This window comes from Pithys albifrons, chromosome 28, assembly GCF_047495875.1.
Source record: "Pithys albifrons albifrons isolate INPA30051 chromosome 28, PitAlb_v1, whole genome shotgun sequence".
Lineage (NCBI taxonomy): Eukaryota > Metazoa > Chordata > Aves > Passeriformes > Thamnophilidae > Pithys > Pithys albifrons.
The window spans coordinates 2819729-2838259 of record NC_092485.1 but is presented as its reverse complement, the minus strand read 5'-3'; positions in this window follow the sequence as shown (position 1 = coordinate 2838259).

Here is an 18531-nt window from a genome sequence, read left to right as displayed (position 1 = left end):
CCTCGCTGGCAGCTGCGCTCCCATGAAAACAGGGATGTGCTGCCGGGGGGAGGGATGTTCCTGGTGGATCACAATCACTTCAGTCAGAGTCACTCCTGTGCCCCAAGGATGTGGACAAGTTGGATGCCCTAGTCATTCCCCTCAAAATGTGCCTTTGCAGGATAAAACAGGTCTGGGCTCTGCATGCCCAACTTCTCAGTGTGTGGAAGGGACCCTTGCTGGAAGTTTGTCCCCATCCCAAGCAGAATTCCTCACCCTCTGGATGCAAACCAGCCAGTGCTCTTCTCTCCCCAAATCCTGCACCAAGGGGCTGTTACCTGGGAATGTTTTTCTCCAGCTGTTCTCTCCCGCAGCCTAATGACACTAATTGTCTTCTGCCTCGCAAGTCTAATGTTCTAATTTGTTTTAGAGCCGAAAGGAGCGTGGTGTAGTGGTGTAGTTCAACTGGGAGCAGAGGGAGGGAAAAAAGGGAATAAGCAGTGACACTCCACAGATGGAGCCTGGGCAGCTGCGGGGAGATGCGAGCGCTTCCATATCAAAGGAGCCGCTGCTCCTCCATCGAAGGGAGCGCGGTCACGGGTGTGCTCCGAGCATGTCGAGGCACTGAATGGACCAGGTGCACTCCATAAAAGACCAGGGACTACAACCAACTCCTTCACCCACTTCTGAGGCGAGACACCATAAGGTGAAAAGAGAGTGGGTGGGAGGTTCCCTTGATCCCTCTGTTGCTGTGTGACTGAGCAGGGAGAGGCCTGCGCTTTGTTTTGCGTAGACAACAAGATAAATAATGATTCAAAGGGGCAATTTTGGATGAAACTCAAAGTGCCACTTGGCTCTGCTGTTCTTTAAGATCCTATCTAGGCTCCAGTGCTCTGCTCTGCTGGGCCTGAGCGGTGGGAAGTGCTGCAGGGGATCCCAGCTGGGACACAGGCTTCCAGTTTGCTTTGAGGAGACGCAGCACTCCTGGGATGAATGAAGCCAGAGAGCATGTCCTTCACCTGGCACTGATGTACAGTGCCCCAGGCACGTCTGGGTTTTAGAGCAATGCACAAAACAAGGGGCCAGGGATGCCAGAGCTCAGGTGAGCAGGGAGCTGCCAGAGCAGTGATGGGCTGGTGGGTGAGTGAGGAGCCACAGAACAGCATTACTGCCTCTGTTCCTGCTGCTTCTCCATCCTAGAGAAAGTGGAAAGGAGTCCATTCCACTCTGTGCTGCTGCATTTTTTCTCCTTTAAAAGACGGATTTAATATTAATCCCATTAGGAATCTTTTTCTTGTGAGGAAAACAGGATATTTTTTCAGGATATTGGGCAACAAAGCTGTCCTTGAAAAGCAATGCTAAGCAGCCTTGCAGTCCTGCTGCTGAGTGCATTTGTTGTGGACACTAATCAAGTTCAACATCCGGGACAGCCAAACCATTTCAATCCCAGAGTGTGAGAGAGGCCTCGGCACAGCAATTCGAGTTCAGGTTCTCTGTGCTCTGTTGTAAATACTAAGGACCTCTAGTAATCTCAAAACATAATCACTAGCTCTGATTTCTCTTGGAATTAATGTCTCTAGCAGGTGTAAAAGTCTGACCCTCATCTGTCATGTACACACATGTCCTGCTTGATAAGGGAGATAACAACATGAGTCCAAATCCAGGAATTATTGAAAATCTCGTGGGAAAGTCTGTTCTATTGAGATATCCATCCCAGTTTCCTGACTAGGCTTTGAGAAAAGGTTTTCTGAACTTTTGGATTCACATTTCACTTCAGCTGAGCTTCCAAGCTCTGAGTTTACCTATCATAGCAACCCTGTGACAATGGATGGGGAAAAGAAGGCGTCGGAGTGCTGTCCTCAGGGAACACACAGGTTCTCTCCTGCTGGATGATGTAGGCACGACATTGTTCAGGGGGGTGTTGGTGTAACAGCCTCTGTCATTGTTTAGAAAATAATCTGCCTGCCAAGATGCTCAAAATGGCCACGAATGCCATAGAAAACTTTTGTGGTTGTGGTCATTTTTATGCTCATTTAGGTCAACACTTCTTCTCACCTGTCTGGGCTCCTGTGTCAGGCTCACACACACATCTCCTGGGGACACAGACCACCCCTTAGCAAGGTTTTGTCTCCCCAAAGTGGTCTCAAGTCCCTTGGATCCTGACACTTGTGGCCTGCATGAAGAGCCAAATACGTGTTACTCAGTGACAGTGGAGATAATTCCTTATCAAAATGGGCTGTAGCAGCACAGTGTGGCCAGTGAGTGCTGAGACAGACAGTGATTTAGGGCATGAGATGATGTGAGGCCAGCAGAAAGAGGACAATCTCCCATAACCTCTCAGCAGCCCTGACTGAAGGGGACTGCCACTTCCCCATGAGCCCTCAGGGAAGGGAAGTGAAAGTGAGGGGCACAGCGTGGGGTGGGGGCAGTCAGAGGCACAGGTCATCTGGTTTCACTGTTCCTGTTAGGAAGAGGGTACCTGTGCCCTGTGGAGAGCTTTGCTTGCTGCATTTGCTTTGGTCTGGCTTTGCTGCGTCCTGCCTAGGAAAGGGAAGGCTGTGCTGTGCCATATGCTGGCTCCAGACAGATTCCAGCAGCTGCTGTGCCCTCTCTTCTGTGCCAGGAGAAGCACCCTGTTCTTGGAGAGCTTGTCTGGAGGTAAGGGATCCTTGACACATGCAGACCACATGGCAAATGCTGATTGCTGTGGTACTCCCTTGCCGCTTGCCCACTTCCTCATTCTCTGGGGTGAGAAGCAGCCGGCACCGGCACGTCACCTTTTGCCAAGGAGCTTATCTGGCACAAGAAATAGCGTCTCTGTTCCTCCTCCCTCTCCATCCCTGGAGCCAGAGGAAAGTGATGCTGTTTGATGCCCTTTCCAATGCTAATTCAACGCTTTGTGAGGACTCACTCATGAGGGTCTCTGCTTGCTCTTTGAGGAGTGTGGGGGCTGCAAATTTCCATCCCATATGTTCCCAACGCGGTGACTCGTTCTTTCCATGCTCTCCTTCCTCATTTCCCTTGTGCTGGCCACCTGACAAGCACATCTTGGCAGTGCCTGTCCTCCACACAAGCAGGCAACTCATCCCTTAGAGTCTGGAGCTGGTGCCTTCATGCAGGCAGGAGAAGGGGCTGGTGTCTCCTCTGGCATGAGGGGCTCAGTCCTCTGCTTGGGGGGTGATTCTCACCCCAGGGAGCTACAGCCCACTGCAACAGGGCATGACCATGTGCTGAAGAGGGCACAGAGGTGATGCTGGTGGATGAACACCCAACAGCATCCCAGCCACACTGCTGTGCTCTCAGGGCTGGGGTCACCCAAACCAGTCTGACCAGTGTGAGATCCTGTTCTGCTACATACACCAGATGCTGGGGTCATCTTTCTCCAAAAGCTTTCTGGCAGAGCTGGGGACCCCTGAGGCAAGAGGCAGGGGGATCAGGTCAGGCCACAGCTGGGGATTGTACCTCTCACTGTGTCCAGCTCTCCCATGGGATCACTGCTGTCCCAGAACATGCTGTTTTAATGACTGTATTCCTGTTCTTGGGGTGGGGAGGAAAAGGTGGGGGCTCTGCAAATAATTTAACCATATCCTGCACCAAACAACTTCAAATGTTGATAACACTACCTCACCTGCATTTCACTCTCCCTTGTATCCCTGCCCAGGGAGGCTGTTTCCTCCTGGTTTCATCCCTGACTGTCAGAGGCTGGTGGCATTCCTGACCATGTCTCTTGATCTCCAAACAGGCTGCAGCAGCTCTCCCTCTCCACAGGACTACACATCTTTAGGATCAGTTTCCACTGCTGATGGGTTTGGTAACTGGGCTGCTTCCAAGACGGTGGCACCCCCAGGGTAGCATCACCATGGGGATGAGCTGGAGATTCAGGCTATGCTCCAGCTCTGGTCCTGCTTTGGAGCATCTAGAGCAGCTGTTTACTTGGGATGTTGCACAAACCCAGCTTCTCGCTGTAGTACTTGACATTTTTGGTACTGCGTCATCTCAGAGGAGCTTGGCGCACTCTCAGAGGTCTGAGGAGGAAGGGAAAGGAGTGCAGGCAGCCTGAGAGTAAAGAGGATTGCCAGCTGGCCCTGACACCTGTGAAGGTCCCTCTCAGTCCCCATGTGCTCTGCTCCCACCCTGCAGTCACCCAGGGGTGCCCACGGCACTGGGGCAGCTATTGCTACTGTTATTCCCAGTTTGGGGGAATCACTGGGGAGACCCATTTGGTGCTTCAGGACATGAATGTGTGGAGTCCAGGGCTCCACAGGCCAGGACTGCATCAGTTACAGAGAAGGAGGAGGCTGAAACAGAGGGTGAGCCCTGGCCAGGGCAAGTGCCATGGACCTGGGCATGAATCACCTGCTGCAGCCTCAGTCACCATCGGGCCACTCCTGCTGATAAATGGGTCTGAGCACTCACACCCCACAGAAGTGCTCCCCTCCCAAACCACATCGTGGCCCAGGATGGCCACCAAGAAGTGGGCAGGGATGGCCACTGAGAGGCCACAGCTGATCAAGTCCCCGGGGAGGCAGCAGTGCCGAGCCAAGAGCCTGCTGAGAACAGACAAAACACAACCCCCAGTATTTGTCCTGAAACCTGCCCAGAATTGCTTTGGCCTCGGTGAGTCTGGAGGATTATTTTCCTTAGGTATTTTTAAACTGGAGCCTGGCAAGTACCAGAGGGCTGGGATTTCCTGGCTTGAGCACACAGGTCGTGGACAGCATGGAGCCTGCTCCTGCCACTCCACCTGGGAGCCCTGTTTGCCAGTGCAGCTGCACTGGGGTGGCCAAGTTGGCAAGCACTTGGGGAAGAAGCCACCAGTGGAGCAGGCCATGAAGGTCACCCCAGGGCCATGTGTGCAGTCCCCTGTGGCTGAGCATTCATCCATCCTTGAGGGAGGCACTGAGCCCTCTCCCTCTGCCAGGCCAGCACCAGTGCAGATCCCTGAGCCATAAAACCTGGGCTGCTCCATGTCTGAGGGACTGTCAGGGAGGAAAAGCAGAAGCATCAGGGAGGAAGGCAGGGATATGCTCCCATTGTCCTGCATCAGTAGTGGGGATGCAGAGCCCTCGTGTGAGCTCCTGGTGGATCAGACTGAGTATCTGAGCAGGAGCACTCTGGAGTCACATTTGTGTCTGTGGAGTGACAGAGGGGACAATGGTCTGCGTGTCTGTCCCCTGGCACCCCTGCACAGGTGCCCCCACCTCTCCTGCCCAAAGGGATGGCAGCAGTGTGGGACCATCCAGCACTACTCTCCCTCTGTGGGCTGGCTCAATACCTGAATATTCCCCCAAAATAACCCCTCAGAGCCCATCAGAGATGAGAAGGGAGAGAAAGGTGGTACCTGTGGAATGCTGTGCCAACACCCCAGCCAGAGCAGCTGCCTGCCCCTTCCCTGCAGACACCACTTCCCTGGAGCAGCTGCCTGTCCCTTTCCTGCAGACACCACTTCCCTGGCCACATTCCCAGCTCCGCAGCAGGGAGAGATGCCCCAGGGCACTGGGCACTGCTCTGCTCTGAGATCACGGGGCATGAGGGAGAGCAGAGCCCAGCTCAGAGGAGGCAGGAGGTGTTTAAACATGCAGCCCCCAGCCCATCAGGCTACATGGAGGTGACATGGATAGGAAAGCAAACGCTGGTGGTTTCTTGTGGCTGAATGTGGCTGCTGTTTCCATCCTCCCCTTGCTGGTAGGGGCTGGCAGCAGAGCAGCCACGATGTGCTCCCATCCTGCAGTGTGAGCACACATCCCATTGTGTGCACATGTAAATACATGTTTGTGCTGCTTGTTCCAAAACCCCACTCGCTCCGTTCCCAAAGAGCCAACACTGACAATGTCAGGAAAGCCTCTGTCCCCCTGGCTTTGTTCGACTGTGCTTGTTTGGAGGAAAGATCCCCGGAGAGGAGCTTGGGCCACTCCATGCCCTGGCACAGGGGCTGCTGGCAGGGAGCAGCCCCCAGTTGTGGGCAGTGAGGACACCCTGCGGGCTCTGCCCCCTCCCAGGGCACAGCCCAGCCTCGCTGCCAGCCCTGGGCAGGGGAGAGCAGGGAGCAGTGCCCGAGGCTGGCAGTGGGGCCCCAGGCACTGGCTGGAGCCCGTCCCAAAGGCTTGCTTGGAGCCGGCTGCTTCTGAAGTGGGTCAGGTGCCTTCCCTGCACAAACACAGCCCTGAGTCTGGCACCACCAAAGTACACTGACAGCTGGAGGCAGCCCTGGCCCCAGGACAGGCTTCGGGGACTTTGCCTTTTGCTGCTACGGCAGCTGGGATTTCATGCTGGGGTGGGATGCAGGTGGATTGTCCCTGGGAAGCTCCTGCTGCTGCTTCTTCAGGGACCTGTTTACTGCCACATTCACCGCTCATCAGCACCTGCCTCCCATTCCATCCTATTAGGATGAGCTGCCCATTCTGCCCTCTCTGCCCACTATGCACGTCATCGCAGAACCATAGAAATATTTGAGTTGGAAGGGACTCCAGAGACCATTTCATTGCAACCCTTGGCCATGGGCAGGGATGCCACTCACTAGGACAGGTCCTGCTCCTCTGTCTCTGAAAAAGTGCTGTCCACAGTGGTGAGCAGCCAAAATGTTGTTTTGGGAGACAAAACACACCTACAGACCCCAAATCCTGCCTTCCAAGTCCACCTTAAGGTGGATAAGATTTGGGTAAACACTGTGAAGTGTCCATCAAAACTTGCTCTTGAGGGCAAATTCAGTCCTGCCTCATTCACATGCTGTTTGTGTTGGTTTTACACTCACACTGGTGGCTGAGCTCTGCAGGCAGGAGGAATTGCATAAAGCAATGTAATGAGTCTTATGTGCAAGCCAGAACTGCTTCCTCACCTGGGCAGGTGCCCTGTGAGCTGACTTTTGACCCACCCTGGCGGCACAACCACCCACAGCTCGGCTGCTACATGGGCACAGGGCGGGGGCATGGTGCTGACTCCAAAAACCCTCAGCAGAAAATCCTTGCAACAAGCCCAGGAACAAATCCCAGATCCTCCATAATGAGAGAACAGGGTTAAATGTGCCTAATAAGCTGTTCATTCCGAATTGCCATCCCTGCTCTAATAATAGCTGATAAGCCAGTCTTTTGTGGGACAACAAACATTTCTGTTATTCCCCAAGCCCTGCTTGGGGATAAATAAAGCCAGCCCTTGTTTTAAAGCAGGAGGTCATGCTTCATCTTAGGATAAAGGCTCTGCTACCCCTTCCTTGGTTTATAGGCTTAAAGGAATAAAATGCATTGAGTGATACAAAAAGTCAGAGAAAATTAGAAAATTAGAGCAAGAGCAGCTAAAGACAAGTCAGATCCAGTGGCATTGAGCTCCCTCCACATGTGTGTTTAGCAGATAATTTGTTATCATCCCAGTTCAAAGTTAACCTGCTGGAAAGCTGCTGTGGGAGATTTGGCTGATCCACAGTGTTTCAGATTTCCATGTTTCAGCTGGGCACAAACAAACCAAAAAACACTCTAGAAGCTTGTTTTTGATTAAACCTGCTGCTGCCGGGTACAAATACTTGTTTTCTGGGTGGAAGTTCATTAGGGCACAAACACCAAACATGATTAATCTCCGGGAACACACAGACTGTGCCCAGAGCTGTGGTTTGGGTGGTGGCAGCTCTTGATGATACCCTTTCTTCACTTTTCCATCCGTAGCCGGAGGCAGGAGGGAGGAGGAGGATGAGGATGGAGTTTCCTACCACCCTCTGGCTTGGGGGATGCAGGCACCAGTCCTGATGGGCTGGGGTCTCACACCCCTGCACCAACCCCCCTCCCCTCTCAGCAGCCCCCCAAGCCCCCGTTTGGCTCCGGATGCCCCAGCGTGGGGACAGTCTCCATCAGCTCCATCTCGGCGGGGCAGTGGCAGGAAGCTGCGGTCGGTTGCGGTTGTTTGTCTGCCCCGGCTCATCTGCTATTCTTACACACCTCGGGGGGGCAGCGAGCCGTGTTTTCGTTGCCTCCTCTCTGTTGTGCCTTGGAAAAGCAGCCAACTGCAGGGAGCAGAGGGGGAGGTGAGTGCTCTAGGCTCGCAGGAGGTGTTTGTCCCAGGGCCAGCAGCAGCTGCAGACCCCGCTCCCAGGTCTCCTGCAGCATCCCACCCCTCCAGCCCCTTGTGCCAAGCAGGATGCCCCGACCATGCTCCCCTGGGATGCCCGGGGTTCAGGTCTCCCAGAATGGAGGATTTCCCTCTCTGGTCCTGAGCTGTGCCACAACCAGCCCAGCACTGATGTTGCATTGCAGGCTGGGTGGCCATCTCTTCCCTCTGCCCACGGGGTGAGACCCCAGCCCCAGCGCCACCAGGGCAGGAATGGCCACACTGCCACATGCCAATGCTCCTCATGCACCCGGGGGCTCAGTGCCCTGCCACAAAGCCAGGGCACCATGTCCCAGCCTCTTGTGTGCCTTGGATAATGCCAGGTCCCAGCTGGCACCCACCCCCCCTTGACTAACTGACCCCTCCTCTGTCATCTGGTCTCAGACCAAGCCCCAGCAAAGGGACATTCCAGGCAGGTCCTCATGTGTCACCAGCCACGGGCACAGTAGGTCTGTGCGTGCACGTGGCTGTGTAATGCCATAACGAGATTACCCTGTGACATGATGGCTGTGAAATAATCCACAGTATCATTCAGCAAATCCCAGGATCCAATTACCCTCCCACATGACACCCCTTCCCAGGCATGGGGAGGCCAGGGGGCTGCAGCCCAGTGCCCTGCCCCTCCAGCAGCCTCCCCCTCACCTTCTCTGCTCCCCTGCACCTCTGTGCCTCGGTGTCATTTAAAATTACCAAAGTTTGTGTTTCCCTGCAGGAGCCCCGACCCTCTGCCAGGCTCTGTTGTGTTTTCTCGCCCGGCTGTTCACTCCCCAGCACCGTGCTGACCCCCATGCCCAGCCAGCCTCAGCTCCCTCCCCACCCTGGCAGCACCTGACCCATCTGAGCAGCTACTGGAGTGGCCCAGCCTGGCTGGGCAGGGGGTCCCCAGGACTCAGGAATGCTGAGCACGCTGTACCCAGAGAGCCCTGATGCCCTCCCGCAGCAGCGCTGCTGTTTGCAAACATTTTTATTTCTGGGGCATTCTCCTCATCCTGGCAGCTGCCCCTTGCAGCCAGCATATCCCTTTCTGTGAGCACAAAGGCCGGGGCACAGGTACAGCTGTGCCTGGTGGCCCTGGCGGCGGTGCCAGGGCACGCACGGTGCCCCACGGCCGGTCCGGCGCACTCCGCTGCGGGCGCCGCCGCCGCTCCTGGCCCTGGCAGGTGTTCAGACACCGGTGCTGCTGCCAAGCCAGGCAGGGAGTGTGGCCAGCTGCAAACTTCAGCTCCGTTTTTTGGAGCCTCTGAATCACTGGCCATCTGCCAGGGTTGTTATTTGTTAGCCTGAGTATTTCTTTTCCCAAGTGAATTTTAAGCTGGCGAGAGGAGCTGGGCAGAGTAAATTTGGGGGGGTACCTTTGGTATCTTTAGTGTGGGGGGAGTGAGGGCAAGGGCAGGATGCTGGGGACTGCTCTGCCCTGCCCAAGAGACCCCCCCAGCACAGTGGGCAGAGCCCTCACACCAGAAAACCTTTAGTTTCATATCCCTTGTGAGGGAATACAGCTGAAACTGCCACTCCCGTGGCAGAATCCATCGATCAACCTGCCTGGAGCAGAGTCTGCTCCTCTGTATATCCCTAATGCTGCACAGGCCTCGATGAGGTGTCAGAGGCTGTGACTCCAGGTGTGGATCCCTGAGGTGAGCAGGGGGTTAGTAACACCATTTTCTGCCTGAAAAAAAAACCAAATCCCACCTGAGGCAGGGCTCCCACACTGCCCACCCACCCTCTGGCATGGGGGGTTGCTCTGAGCTGCAGCTTCCTGCTGGGCCAGCTTGCACTTGCTGAGTCCAGGGGTGCAGGCAGCTCCCTGGGTAAAGCACCCGGTCCTGCATCCAGCAGAGCCATGGTCAGAGCTCAGGGTGGGCTCATACTCTCCAGGGTGGCCCTGGGTGCCAGCAGGAGCCACCACAGTGCCTGTGACCTGCCCGGGGGCAGCAGCCCCAGCTTCCAAGGCTGTGAGAGCAGAGTCAGGAAACAAAACAAAGCAGGGGCAATTTGCAGGGGAAGAAATTGCTTTTCCACCTTGGAAACCTGAGACTCAGATCCACTGGTCTCCAGAGAAGGGAAACAAAGGCTTTGGGAGGGCAGGGCAGCTGCCTGGGAGGGATGGGACTGTGGCCGGAGGCAAGTGCCAGCAGGAGGGATCCTGCCGGGCTCTGGCAGGGGCAGGGCACAGGGACCGGAGCATGTCCTGTCATTCCCCCGCACTTCCCAGCTCCGGGCCGCCTTCCCTGCCATTGTTCAGCAGCCCCGGGGGTGAAGCACGGCATGGAGAGAGGCTGCCCTTCCTCCCTGCCTCCTGCCTGCCCTTCCGCCCAGGGCATGTGCCACCAGCTCCTCAGGGACACCGGGCTGGGGCACCCTCTGTGCCTGCCCTGACACCCCACCACTGTGGGGAACAGCAGCTGGCTCAGCCCAGGACAGGTTGGCAGCACCCAGCACCTCCCCAGGAGCCAGTCCATGGCCAGGAACAGGGCCAGGATCTGGCCCCACATGGCCAAGGACACCCACAGCAGTCAGAGGGGCTCTGGTGATCCCTTGGTGCCCCATGGCCCTCTCTGTTTATATGGATGAATCCTCCATTATCCCATCTGCATGCAAAGCCATTTCTGTCACATTGGCCTCATTCCCCTGACATTAATGTGGTGGATTTTGCAAGGGATATTTCCACTGAACTGTCTGAGTGTCTTTGCTGTGGCTCAACAGTGGCCACCACAGCCTTATCAAGACCTCTCTCCCCAAGGCAATCCCAGCCCATCTGATGGCAAACTGGAAGGCTGATGGAGTGGGAAAAACATGGGTGTTGAGCAGGTCAGTGCTGGAGGGGTGGTCCAGATCCCTGGAGATCCCTCCCTGTGCAGGGACCCCACTGAGCACAGAGCCCCAGCTCATAACCCGGGAAGCCTCCCAGGCAGCAAAGGTGGGAGCCCCCAGTGCTGCAAGTCCCACACGAGCCTGAGAGATTAATGACCTTTTTCCAGTGTTTGCTTTAGGCAGAGGCTCGTGCTCCAGGGCTTTGCTCAGATAACGGTCTGGTATGAGAATGAGCTCCCCTGGTGAGGTGCAATTTGGAGAACTTGAATGGAGGCTCCAAAACCAGTTTCCAAGAAAGAGATTAAGATCAGTATTTATCCTTTTCTTTTCCTTTTTCCTTCCTAGTGGAGCAAAAATATTCCTGTTTATTGCCATAAACCCTTGGGGGCTGTGTGGTAAACTCCCAGTGGGAATTACTGTCTCAGGAGATCAGAGGTCCCGAGAACATCCCCTTGCCAAATTTACACTTACTGTTAGCTCTAATCAGCCTTGTTTATCTCTCCCTGCGGTGGTATTTGGGCAACCAGCTCAGGTCAACCACGGGGCAGTTCTCATTGTTACCAGATATCCGAAATCTCCCTTCAGGCCACTCCAAATCCCTCCCTTGTGGACCTTCCTCATGCCTCTCCCGGAGCTCTGGGATCCTTCGTGTCAGGGCTCAGGAAGCAAATGGCAGCTCCTGCTCCAAGGGAGCTGCTGGGAAAGGACCAGGAGAGGAGGAGAGCCCGTTATTCCAAGCCCAGCACAGCCCCCAGCCTGCCCAGCCACTCAGCTGTGCTCACACCCTCCCTGCTCTATATTCTTCCAAAGAAAAGAAAGCATCACTGTCCTATTAATTATGTGATTTCTGGAGCAATATTTTTCCCAGAGTCACCTACTGGTTCACATATTCGTTTTCCAGGCAGCTTAGTCAGTAGCCTGGCAACAGGGTGACCTTATGCTCTGCTCAGCTTTGAGCATTTTATTAGCCACACTGGACTCTCTCCACTGCTCCATATTGCTGAGCCCCTCATTAGTACAATTAATAAGCTGCTTCTGTCAATTCAATCAAATGCCAGGCTCGACAGCAGGAGAAAGCTTTGGCAGATCAAGTAGGGGAGATTCTGGGTAGCACTGGGAAATTGTAGGAAACCTTTCATCTCCCCCAAGGAGCTGAACAAGAATGGAATTGTGGGATTGGGATTCTCTCAGGTCATGTTTATTTATCGCCGGCTCGTTAGTATAATAAATCAGGTCCCCTGTCACTTTGAATGAAGTCATAGGTTTGCTGGAAGGAACTTGGCAGAACACCTTGATATTATTAGTGATGGGGTGGACAAAGCCCCATGAAAGGCAATGCCCTGGCTGGGGCACACGGACACCCTCACACGCACCCGCTCGGCCCCGCGTCCCACCGCGGTCATCCCAGGGGACAGGATGGTCTCAGGACACGCCACTCAGCATGTCCCAGGTACCTGAAGGCCACAGGATGTGCTGCTTCTCACAGGAGACACCCATGGTGGGAGACATCCCCATCCTGCTCCAACCCACGGGTGTTGCTGGAGCAGAGCACTGTAGGCGACGTCCTGCGCCCGCTGTCACATGGATTGGGCACATGTGACAGCACTTTGCCTTTCACACCTCTCCATGTCCTGCCAGACTTTGCCCTGGCTCTGACGTCGGAGTGCTCTTTGGATCCCACACTGGCCCCGCAGCTCCTGCCGTGGCAGTGCTGGAGGTGCTGGGCAGGACGTGGCCGTGGGGCAGAGCGGTGCCAGCACAAGGCCCAGTGCTCACAGGGCTGCAGCTCCTCAGCCTGATCCCTGTGTCCTCTGAGCAGGACCTGCCAGCAGCAAGGGACCAGGAGGTGGCTTTGCAGAGCCTTTGTCGTGACATCTTCCCCTGAACTGAGTGCCCAGATTGGTGGTCTGCCAGAGATGCTGGAGAACTCACAGCCTCTTTGCCTGGATCCAGAACTTTTCCACTGCTGGGTGGTTCCAATCCCATTGCTGGAAATCATGCTGGGTGACAACAAGGGAGAGTTGTGCCTTATTCCATGGTCTGAGTGCCCCAAATAAAGCAACATCACAGGTGTATGTCCCAAAAACATTCCTCAAATAAATTCCCCAGGAAATCCTTTGATCTGGTCTGATGGTGAAAACATAAATCTGAACAAAGTCATATTTTTAAGAGATTGATTTCCATTTAGTTTACATATAGCTTAAAGGTTATAAAACAACAGCTCTGTTTTATTGTTTAATTTATCACAATATTTGGTCTCCATGCTGGGATAAACATTGAACTGCTCCTAATTTTTTACTCAAAGACCCACTTTTGCTGTGGGTTGATTTCGTTGTCTCTGAGCTGGACCCGCAGAACCCTTGAAATGCAGAGATTCCCCACTCAGCTCTGTGCTGCTGGAGCATTCCCCAGGCCAACCAACCCCTTCCCATCCCCATCCCATCCCCATCCGCAGTGCAGAACAGCCTGGGAAGCGCCGGGGGCCATGCTCCTGCTCATTAGCTCTCTTGACTCCAGCTGACCTATAAATGCTGAAGGAAACAAAACAAACGGCTGGGAGGGAGAGGAAGGGCTGTAGGTGTTGGCCACATGTCAGCAGAGCCAGGATGAAGATGCTATTGTGTTGCAATGATTTTCCTGGTAAAAACAGGCCTGGAGATCTCCTCACTGTTCCTGGGAAGCACTTAATGACCGGAGGGTGTGGATTCGGGGCAGCCCGGAGGCTGAAGGGTGGGGTTGGGGGTTTTGCTGTTACTTCATGATGACGCTGTGGATGTGACCCTGGACAGGCATGATTCAAACCCACAGCTCTGCATTTCCTGCATGGCAGAAGGACTGGATGGGGCACCAGTACCCAGCTCCGGCTCCCATGGCTGGCAGTGCCAAGGCTTGGCTCCGGCTTCTGACCAGACAACAGTGTCTGAAAGGATGTGCAGACACTGCCCTTGGAGAGGTGCAGGAACATCAGCTGCTGTGGAATGGTGGTCCAGTGGCCACCAAACCCACGGACCTGGGGCCAGGGAGGAGGTTGTGGCAGTGAGGTGTCTCCATGTGTGCTGTGAGCCCTGGCCAGGCCCTTCTCTTCAGCTGCTTCTCTTTGGACTTTGCCGCCCCTTTGAAGGGCAACATCCAAAGTCCTGTCCAGGTTTGTTGTCAGAATGGATGTGGGAAGGTCAGTGTCCGGCTCCAACCTTCACCTGACCCTCTGGAGCGACTGTGGCAGATTGCTGCATCCCAGGGCTGTTTGGAGGAGGCAGCAGTGCCACCAGTCCTGGCACTCACCCCTTCCTCCCAGCCAAGCACAGTGCCCTGGATATGGGGGCCATGGGCACACAGCCAGGATCACCCACCTGCATCCCACCCCTCGGGGCTGGGTTGGTGCAAACACCCTGGGAATGGGCTTGAGGAGATGAGGACACTCCACTGAGCCCCAGTCAGAGCCCAGCCAGGCTGCAGGCCCTGGATCAGCCTCACATCCCTGTGCTGTCAGGAGGGTCTGTGGGTGACAGAGTCCTCCCTGCAGTGCCAGTTGTCTCCAAGGCTTCTCAGGCAAATCACTTCCATCTTTTTTCAAAGTCTGGCCTAACCCACCACTTGAGCATCCCATGGATCCCCAGTCCCCCTTGCTCAGCGTGGTACCTGGAAGGCTGTCTGGGGACACAATGCTGTCCCCTCCTGCACCACAGGGGAACCTCCTGCATCCGCCACCCCTGGACAGCCAGAAAATGCCCCCTCCCTCCTTATCTTTCCTTTAGCAGCAGGGGTCTTGGCATCTCCTTAGCCCCTGTTTCCTCTCCCAGGTCCTGTTGACACGGTGGCTGTGGGAGAACAATGGGGCCAAGGGCAGCAGAGAGACACTCTGTCCCTTCCTCTGGCTGCCCACTCACCTTCCTGGGCACAGCTGGGGCACCCAGACCCTGGGGACCCATGGCACGGCTGATGAGATGACACCACTGGGGCAAAACCAGGGCAGGGTGACCCCACAGGGCATCCACAGCCTGGGCATTCTGGTGCTGCCACATCCCAGCACCACAACATGAGGCCACCCTGCACTACCTGGATGCTGGTGGAGTTGCCCCCTGAGGGAGGGACACAGAGATATCTCTGTGCTGGTGGGAGATGGGAGAACAGGCATGAGAGGGTGACAGGGGCAGACAGAAAAGTGGCTGTTTGGGGACTGGGGGGAGAGAGGGGTTTTTATTGTGAGTTGTTGGCCAGGCTGACACCCTCTGCCTTCCAGCAGAGTTGTTGGCATGAAGGAAGATATTAAATAAGCAGCTCGTTTCAGCCCGTGCATGTCAAGGCCGACAGGTTTAAAAACCTCCCCGAAATTCCAGGCTGTGAGGAGCAGGGAGGTGAAATCGCCCTTATCTGCAGGGAGTGCTGGTCAAGAAGAGCCTTGCGCTCTCCGAGTAGCGTCTGGACGCCCGGAGGTGCGGCAGATACTGCCCAGCCAAGGTCAGAGTCCCGCTCCGAGCCAGTCCCCGACATTCCCCAGGGCGGTGAGGAGGGAGCAAACCTGCGGGGCTGGGAGTGCAGCCCCGCCTGGCACACCCCACCCGCTCCCCTCAGCTCCCCCCGGCACACCCAGGCCGGAGCTGACGGGCTTTGCTCAGCACCCCAAGGACCACTCCGGCTCCTCTGCTGACACTCGTGTGCCATCCAGTGGCAGCACAGGCTGAGCTTTCCCACGCTGCAGCTCAGTGCTGAGAAGGAGGGAATGCTGGGCTGGAGTCTGGGAAGCATCTCCCCAGGGATGACTCGCTGCAGAGGCTGCAGACAGCAAGGGGATGAGCTGATTCTCCATTGCCACACAGCCAGGGAGGCTTGCCCAAGCCAGGGGGACTCCTGGAGGGATGGGGGGCTCTGGCACATGCAGGATCGCAGGCTCCCCCTTGGGATGTTTGGGAGAGCAGCCCAGGGGCTGGAAGAGGAGAGTGGCCTGAGGGGAACTGCAGAGCTGGGCTGCAGCAGAGCCTCCTGCCCCTGCCATGGGGATCCAGGAGTGACCTGTGATGGGGAGGAGGGACGCTCCTCACCTGAGGGACAGGGAGATGTTCAAGTGCTTCCCTGGTGATATCCTGGCCACTTCACCCCTCTTGTCCCAGCCAGGGACAGGACAGGGATCAAGTGCCTCCCCCATACTGAACCACACTGGCACTGCTGGGCAGGCTGGAAGCACCTCCAGCAGGATCATTTCTGCTCGAACCCCCAGGTGTGCAGCTGCCTCCTGCTCTGCCAGGGCTTGTGCCCCACAGCAGAAGCAGCAGGGCTTGGATTTGGGGCACCTGGAGCAAAGCCCAGGTGATCTGGGCACACAGGAGGTGCCCTGCATACAGCACCAGCCCTGTGTGTGCTGATGGCTCCCAGAGGCAGGATAAACCCCCAAGATTTCACTCCTAAATGGATGCTGTGGGCAACTACAAGGATCCCAGGAGCTGGGACTGGCAGAGGGAGCAGGAAGGAGAGCTTTGAGAAGGGAGGAGGAAGGAGAGCTTTGAGGAACTTGGCTGGGAAGGCAGGGCCCCCAGCAGTGGCAGTTGCAGCTCCATGAATCACAGCAGGCTCCTTTCTGCTCTGAGACATTAGGAGCACCAGCTTAACAATTAAGACTGGCTTCTATTAATATGCAAATTTATGCTGCCATGGCAATACTCTTATAAATGCAAATTGCAGTGGGAACTATTGTTGGAAAGACCTGTGCTGGGCCCTGGATTTTGTCCGAGGGGATGCTCCTAATTGAGCCTCACCCAGCCTGTGGCCCCGGGGCAACTGGGGACAGCACTTCCAGTGGCCACCCCGATGCAGAAAACAGATTCCAACTGGGAATTTCAGCAGATTCCCATACTTGTCGCTGCTCAGATCTCAGGCCAGTTTGCACAGACCACTGAATCAGGGAATATCCTGAGATGGAGGGGATCCAAAGGGATTACCCAGTCCAACTCCTGGCTCTGCACAGGACACCCCAACAATCCCACCATGTGCCTCAGGGTATTGTCCAAAGGCAGCTCTGGCAGCCTTGGGGTCGTGCCCACTGCTCTGGGGAGCCTGTTCAGTGCCCACCACCATCTGAGGGGAGAACCTTGTCCTGATCCAACCTAACCCTCCCTGACACAGCTCCAGCTGTTTCCTCTGGTCCTGTCACTGCTCACACAGAGCAGAGATTTGAGCTTCCCCTCTTAAGGAAGCTGCAGACTCCGATGAGGTGTGACCTCAGTCTCCTCCTTTCCAGGCTGGACAGACCGAGTGACCTCAGCAACTCTTTCTATGGCCCCTCCACATCCCGCACCATCCTCACAGCCCTCCTTTGGACACTCTCTCACAGCTTTACATCGTTGCCAACACTCCAGCAGCAACAAGGCAGGGCGGCTCAGCCGCTCCGTGGGAATCTCCTTCCACCTGCCCCTGGCACCCAGTTCCTGCCCCTGCAGGGCGCAGCAGCCGTGCCCTGAGCTGCCCTGGGATCGGGCATGTGTGCGGCTCCCTCCGCCTTCCCCACGCAGCCAGACTCGCCCGGGGCAGCCGCGGGGATGCTGCGGCTGGCGCGGCCCCGAGCACCGGCCCCGGCTTGCCCTGCCCGAGGGCAGCACAAATCCCGACCCGAGGGCAGAGAGGATCGGGATGTTTTCTCCCGAGCCTGCTCAGGATGGAGTCTCCGGCAGCCGCGCCCCGATGGGGCGGGCCGGGTTTGCCGCGGGTTGCGGGGCTGTGCTGGGGCTGCCGTGCCCGCTCCTGGTGCACCCCAGGCCGGCTGCGAGGGCTGCCGTGCCCCGGGACGTCGGGCACACTTGTGCCCTCCCGGCCGGGGCCAGGACCACGAGGTGGCAGTGCCTGAACAGCGAGGATGGTGTCCTGGGCTCCCAGCAGGTGTCTGTCTGTCTGTCCCACCACCTCCCTGTCTGGGGGGGGGACACCTCCCCAGCACCTGCACCCCAGAGACGGGGTGACGCCCTGGTGGCAACACCTGGGCCGTGGGAACACAGAATGTTTCAGGTTGGAAGGAACCACAGTGGAGCATCTGGTCCCACCTCCCTGCTCAGGCAGGGTCATCCCAGAGCACACAGCTCAGGACTGTGTCCAGAGGGATCTGGGATATCCCAGATGGAATGGGCTGCCCAGAGAGGTGGAGGATTCACCATCCCTGGAGGTTTTTAAGATGAGACTGGATGAGGCACTCAGTGCCATGGTCTGGGGATCCCAGTGGGGCAGGATCAAGGGTTGGACTTCATGATCTCAGAGGTCTCTTGCAACCCAGTTGATTCTATGACTCTATTCTATGATTCTAGAGGAGATACAGGGACTCCTTGAAACAATATCTCAGCCTTGGCTATACTGATTATCATCAGTGGTCCACTCTGCCTCCAATCAGGAGACATGGAGACACACCTTTCATAAAGCTGCTGCTTCCTTTGAGAACACACACAGAACTATTCTTGAGGAGAAAAGGCAACGCACAAAGAACCGTGTCTTGCCAATACCACCTAAGGAGACTTTCCACTGTGCCTTTTGCAACCAGAGCTGCCCATCCTGCATCGGCCTTTCTGGCCATCAGTGTGTTTGCAGCAAGCGTGGGGAGAGCCCTTCCCAAATCTGCGTTTGCAAAGCCCAGCCATGAGGATGATGAGGATGATGATGATTCTGATTTTAACA